Here is a 7299-nt window from a genome sequence, read left to right on the forward strand (position 1 = left end):
AGTCAGACAAGTACTACAGCTCATGCATGGCTAAATGTGGAGTGGGAAAGGAGGAGCAATGAAAGGCCATGAAGTTCTGAACCTTATCTCCAACCTGCCCACATCCAGTTGAGATGTAGCTGGGCACCCCCTGACACATCTGGATGTTTCACATTCTGTTTTGAGGTAATGACTGAACAGGTTCTGGTGAGTTAGCTCTCAGTACTGCTATGATATATGTGGGCTTGTCACAAATCTTCGTGTCGGCTGGTGAAGACCTCACAAAAAATCCCAGACGTTGGTAAAGACTGACCTTTCCTTTTTCCAGAACTCCTCTTGGCAGATGTAGGATGCCTTGGCAAAGCAGGTAAGAGTTTGTAAGTGCAAGTAAATGGAGATTTTTGTTCTCGAGGGTCATCAAGCTGTTTCTTCTCACCACCTAATAAAAAATTGAAAACAAATCTGAGATTTTGGAGAAATCCTCTAATTCGGAGAACATCGTCTTTTATGTAAAGAGAGTTTAACAGCAGACTTAAATATTTGCTTTAAAAATATCCTGAACTAAATGCAATAACTTCTTTCCCAGGCCAAGAATCTGTTTTACTTCAGGTCAGAGAAGGTCTGTTGGCCAAATTACACATCCCCAAGAAAAAATCAGAGAGCTTTAATACTGGGAGAAGCCTGTCTGTAGTGGCACAAGTGGGCAATGCTCTTTAAAGGGGGAAAAAAAATCCCCTGCACAACCCAGAATTGCATTTGGGGAGCACAGATGAAAGCCCTGATGTGGGTCATGTGACAGGTGTCACTTCAGTAATGATATTGGGGCAGAGATAAAAGTCCTCGCCGGCTGGTCATGTGACAGCGCTTCATTACTCTCACAGCAGGTGGTCGGAGAGTCTCAATGCTTTTATTTTTTTATTATTTTTTAATTTTTTTTTATTCTGTGATAATGAGAAAATGTTTAAACTTCCATCCCTGTGTTTAAACAGTCCTTCATGCTGACAGCAGCAGGAGATCCCTTGATCAGCTGTCAGATTGGAAAGTGCAATTTTTCTGGAAAGTAAACAGCGTGTTTGCCAGTTGGAAATCATTTTCTGTTTGTTGGGACTGCGAGTGGCAGAGTGATGGAGCCGTGTCACTGCGTCTGACAGCTCGGGAGCGGGGAATAGAGAAGAGCCTGAAAAATGTTTTTTAGACTCTGCCTCTGATAGCAGCAGCCTGAGATTTCTGACACTTGCCTATTGTTATTGTGTGAAAAAAACATCGTTTATGGATTGCTTCTGAAACTTCTGAAGCAGCGGCACTGCAGCAGCATGAATACGTGGGACCTTCTAAAAGAAGCTCCTGCATTTTAATAAAAACTTTCAGAGGAGAAAAACAAACGGGAGGCACAAAGAAGTGAGCAGGCGTGGGGACACGTGGCGGTGAAGGTGGCCAGATCCCATCCTCCATCGGCAAGGAAAAACGAAAAAGTCCTCTTCTATTAGAAAATGTTTCATGTCTGATGTCACACAAGCTCAGGGAAGTCAGCAGAGGTTTCAGGTGAGATGAAGAAGGGAAATGCGGTCCCAGGATGATGCCAGCAGCCCGGGGCTGACCAGGCCCAGCTGCAGGCAGAGTGCAGATTACACCCTTCTTCCTGAGCAGCTGGGACCCAGCTATGTGCACTTCACAGGTTAACCACTTTTATTTTGGTTCCTATTAGACAAGTATCTTCTCAAACTTACTCTCACAAGGAACAGGAGATACGGATATAATGCACATAATTTTAATTAAAATTAAGGTTTGAATGTGCATATGCAGTGGTATACAAAGCATTTTTCCTATGCAGACATAGACAACATCTCAAATACAGAATCAACAAATCAACCCGATTTCAACACTGGGTAAGTTAATTACTCAGAGCATGACTTGGATCACGTATTAGATATTTGCAGCAATTACGTTACGTGGAGCCTTGGTAGTCTCCCAACCAACGCTTCCCTCTGAAGGCTGTGCCACAGAGTCCCACAGGTGTGTTCTCCCTCTTTGTGAAGTTCCCCATTAAAAGCTTCCTGCGTATCACTTGTCAGGAAGATTTGCCTCATTAGAGCAGAAGGCTTGATGCCCTATTGCCATCTCACTTGTCCCACCCTGAGCTAGTGCTCTGCTTCCAGCTCCACACTGTGCGCAGCTCTGGGCCCCAGGCCTGTGGAGCCCCGTCTCAGAGCTCAGGCAGGGCTGGACTATCAGCAAAAATCAAGCAAAAAGATCAGATCCGAATCTGGCCCTTTGTTAGCAGTCATTAAAAAACATAGCACTTTTAATAGGAGCTTATTCAATTAGCAGACTAACAGGCTCCATCAGATAAGCAGGGGATTTCCCTGGGAATCTGAGTCACTATGGCACATAATGCTGAAGCTGCTCCAAGCCGTATGATTAACCCTCTTTGCACTGAACCAGATGAAGAGACCAGATCTCAGGAAAGGGTTCATTCCCGGCTTCCTAAGGGAAAAGGAAAAGCTCTCTGCTCTGCCTGCACACCCCAAAATGTGCCAGTGCTGAGTGTGACTCACACAGGCGGAAGGAACCCAGAGGATCATGGCACCAAACTGTAAGTGCTGCAGACAGGAGACTCGCCTGATCTCCGATAAACACGCTGACATTTGGCAGCCTGACAGCTTCACAGTTCTATAAGAGGCTTCCTAATTAGAGCCTGGGTGAGAAATAATCCACAACTTGAAGTTTGTCTCCAGCTTCCTCGCTGTACTTTTTTTTTCTCCTTTTCTGTGCGCTTTCTCCCATTTCAGTGTTTTCTCTCACACATTCTCAACACATCCCCTCCCTGCAGGTGGAAGCTGTTTGAAACACCAGGCAGGAGGAAGGTTAGTTTTTGCCTGTCCTCTCGGCTCAGAACAACTCTCAACAAAAGCACCTCTCTTGCATTCCAGTGTTGCCCTTGAAAGAGACTGGGAGATAGCACAGGGAGAGGACAGGACATGTGGAAGTTTATAATGAGGCAAAGCACAACCAGACTGGAAGAAAACCAAAGCAGTTCCATTCATTCCTAGTAAGACTTGTAGGGTAAACCTAGTGCTCCTAGCAGCGGAAGAATGGGGACTCTGGGTCAGGATCCAGCCTTGCATTTCACTTTGCTCCTGTTGCCCAGCTCCGCAGCAGCTGGCCCCAAACAGTGCATTGCAACAACTCAAATGTCAGCTGCAGCCAGGTTCTGAATGCAGCACTGCCCTTAGGACTCAAAGTACAATGATGCTGCCACATCGCAGCACAACATTGGCCCTGCTGGTCTTACAGTGAAGTACATCTTTTAGAGACATAAACTGTTACAAGGGCAGATCTTTAAAAGCTAAATCACATTCCAGTCCTTTACTCCATCACAGCCACGTTCACCAAGTAGTTCCAGAAAAACGTCAAATGCAATAACCTCTGTATGTGAGATCATATTAACAAGCAACATCTGCTAGGACAAGTATAACTCTTCTACTATATTTACTGCTTAGGGGGATATTTGCTGACAAGGGGATCGTTTGTCCTCTGTTTATATCCCAATGTCTCTTCCAGAGTAATAGGATGGGTCGCAAAGTTGTTCAAAGACAACAATCAGTGTGCACTCTGCAATAGCTGGGATACAAACACAGAATCCACTTCATGCTGGAGGGTTGCTCCTATTTGCTACTCTCCTCAATTAATACAATATTGCCTGGGTAGCCATGACAAATAGGCAGAAATTTGGGATTCTCCACATACATTCCACAGTGCAGTTATATGTTACCACTATTCTTGACAATGGTATAGGACATACAGATATGTAACTACCAGCTCTTTCTAAAGCAAAGAGAGTTCATTCACATTTTGAAGCTATTTCCAGGACTGGCATGTTTATTGCTGAGATATACTGGAAGATTGGTCTTATCCAGAGGAATCAAGGCCCCTTGAGGAGTGTGCCCTTTTGAGGTTTCCATCTATGGCTTTGTTATAATTGCCAATGACCAAATAAGTGTTTCATATGCTGCAGGTATCTGTGAGAGAAAATATGGACTACACCTCAGTAATGGGGAGAACAACCCTACATGAGGACTGGAGAAGTCTGCAAAGTTGTTCTCATCTGTAACGCCTGTATTTTTAAGATACTGAGGCTGAGAAAACTGTCAGTTAAACTGGTATTTCCAACAAACAGACGTATGAGAAGTAAGCAGAGCTGGTCCCTGAGGTTCTAACACATTCCCTGAATAGACTGTAGCTGTGTGTTTTGTACCACCCCTTTCCATAAAATGAAGCATGGATTGGTACACTCTATTTATAGAGCGCAACCCTCCCACTTACTCAGAGAACCCCTGAAGCTGAGGGAGATGAAGTTGCGTTTGTAGCTTGACACAGCCTCCAGGGTCCATGTAGCATCATATTAAAATTCTGCCTTGCAGCACAGTAGAAGACTTGGGGAAAAAATGTATGAAGTTGTTCTGGACCCAACATATCTGGCCCCATGCCAACCTAGATATTCTGTGTGATATATCAGTATAGATACGAAGAAGGAAGATGTGGGGAAAAGCTCCCTGGAAGGCTGATGGGAGGAGACAAGGCAGGACTGGGGTGGGCAGTTTGCCTTCGGGTCCCTGCCCTGGGGTACTGCCTTTCTGTCACTGCAGCGCGGCACTGGGGCCAGAAGAGCAGCATCTTGCACGTGACTGAGCACTCGATATGAACTATTCTAAAATTCAGGTGAATCAGCTGCCAGGAAGATTAGTGAGGTGACAGTGCAATACCACAGGGGAGAAGAAAAACATTGATACTTTTCAATTAAACTCCACTTTTTCAGAATTTCGGTCACTTAAATCCATTTTAGACATTTTAGACAATACAAGCTGGCAGCCTGAAGGAATTAATTAATATATAGAGAGACAGAAAGAGAGGGATTCACTCAAGTTAGATATAGTGGTTTTGTTTCTTTTTTGGTTTTTGTTGGTTTGTGTTTTGTTTTTGTTTTTAATTTTGATGGTTTCAGATGTTTAAAAGGAAATTTAAAATAAACAAACAAAATCCAGTTGAAAATTTGGCAAGGGCTGAACCCTTTGGGATGAATTTTCCCAGGAGAAGCACAGATCTGTGATAAGAGAGAGAAAAGACGCCGCATTTCGCAGCTGCAATGCAGATCTGTGGCCCCTCTGGGAACTCGCACAGTCTAAACAGGGATTTCTTCAGTTTAAATGCCAGATTCGCTGGGTTCCCAGTGGAACTCCAGAGGGGCATTACCTAGGAAATGGGCACATTTAATCCAATCCATCATTAATGCAGAGAACAGTCTTAATATTTTTGAAAATCAAAAACATGCATTATGAAAAGGTTCTTCATGTCTTCTATAGATGAAATATCACATACTTCCCTAGACAGCTGGGCTGCAGTTTGTTTATGATACACGGGTCCTCCTGCATCTGTATGTAAGCAAGTGAGAGCTGGAAAGGTGGCCTGATTGGGCAATTTCCTGAAGGATGTGCTGGAAAGTTTTGTTGTTTGGTAGCCACAGGTGCAAACGGAAAATAAAAGCTTTGAGCAGTGTGGTCTAACTTTGATTTCAGCCTTCTCACTGGCAGCAGTTGTTTTATTTTCTTTGTGGAACTTTCCCCACTAATGAAATCTGAGGCTACTTTACATTTTGACTGGAATTAAAATCAAAAGGATGAAGAGATTCTATGGCTACTGAAAAGAATGACTGAGTTCATTGCCATGTGACAGTACTATCAAAGCCAGCTTTCCCCCTAATGAATCTGGGAATAATCCTTGCAAGATAAATGCAGTGCTGTTACATCTGTCTCTGAGTAGTGCCTGTGTGGATGTTGTAGAGCCATGAGGGAGAGGCACGAGCCTGCATCCTGCAAGCACTGAAATGCCGTGAGGCGAGCTATACCATGCTGCTCTGGGTGCTGCTGAGGTCTGCTCACTTGACTGTCTCTACCGTACACAAAACCATCTCAAAAGCCAGTCAGCTGGACACAGACTTGAAATTCAAGACTTTGTTCAGCTGAAAGCATGCAGTCTGCAAGAGATGCTGTTCCCACTGCAGATTCTACACAGAAAGAGCCAGGAGGCAAGCCTGAAGGCAGCGGCGAGGCCCCATGCTCCAGGCTGCGTCTGAAGCTCCTGCAGGCAGAACAAGGAGACTGCTGTGGGGCTGGGTGTGAAAGCGAGCTGAGACCCCAGGAAAGCAGCAGCCCAGCCTGCAGAGAAAGGCCCATCACTGCTTGGGCAGTGAATGCAGACAGACCACGAACTCCACTATGTTCTCAAAGAGCTGCCCTCTCGTGCCAGGCTGCAGCACAGCCAGCGTGGGGGGCAGGTTCTGCTCTGGTTGGTACCACCTGGGAAGAACTCTCAGCCTGGAGGGCAGCAAACTGTGAGCAGATGGTGCCTCAGACAGCTGGGGAGCAGGTGACCCGTAAGGGATGCCCCGAAGTCCAGGCCAGGGGAAAACATCCCCTGAATGCGGCCCCACTTGTTCTGCCCTGTCCCTGCACAGCAAGCGTGGCTAGATGGAGAACCTGTCAGTTTTCATCAGTGATGGAGATGGGAGATGGAACGTGGCCTCATTGTGCACATGTTGCCCACCTCCACCATGGCTCTGGATGAAGATGGAAGGACTGTGGGTCAAAGAAGCCCATCACTGGTGTCTCTGCAGGCAATGCTCGTGCAGGGAAGAGCACGGTGCTACGAGCACCTGACAAACCAGGAGCACTCTCAGCCCTTCCCCCAGCAGTACCCACAGTCCTGGCTGCTGGCACTGAGGAGGAAAGGCGAGCCTCAGGCAGATGTGCAAACCCTCAGCAAAGCTGCCGTGTTTGCCAAGCATCCAAAGCACTTTCAGGAGTCTGAATGTATCCTTCACTGCCAGTCTAACTGCAGCTCTAATGAGATTTGAAGCAAGCCATTTCTTCTAAACAATGGCACTACCTCATTCTAACCCATTTAGATGATAATCTGCTCTTCCAGATATTAATATTTTCATATTAATGTAGATCCTTTTATCCCTGTAGCTTAGCACTGGGTTCTGATTTATTAATAGCTGGCTCCCTCCGGACCGGGGGAGCAGGATGCTGCATTGTGATGAGCTTAACAACTCACTGCTCCCCATTAGTAAATCACAGACCAGCACTTCGGATTTGCAGTGAGAATTGGGCTCATCCCTTGAAGCATCTCAGTCCTGTTGTGCAAAACTCCTGACTAACAATTGCTCTTAAACGAGCCAAGTGCTCTGACCCAGGTTCAGCCCACTCAAACTGAACTTTTAACAGTATTTCAGGGTGTGAGGGCAAGAGCAGAGCTAACAAA

Source organism: Centrocercus urophasianus, unplaced genomic scaffold (genome assembly GCF_019232065.1).
Source record: "Centrocercus urophasianus isolate 14NV4802_14NV808 unplaced genomic scaffold, USGS_Curo_1.0 seq_20, whole genome shotgun sequence".
NCBI lineage: Eukaryota > Metazoa > Chordata > Aves > Galliformes > Phasianidae > Centrocercus > Centrocercus urophasianus.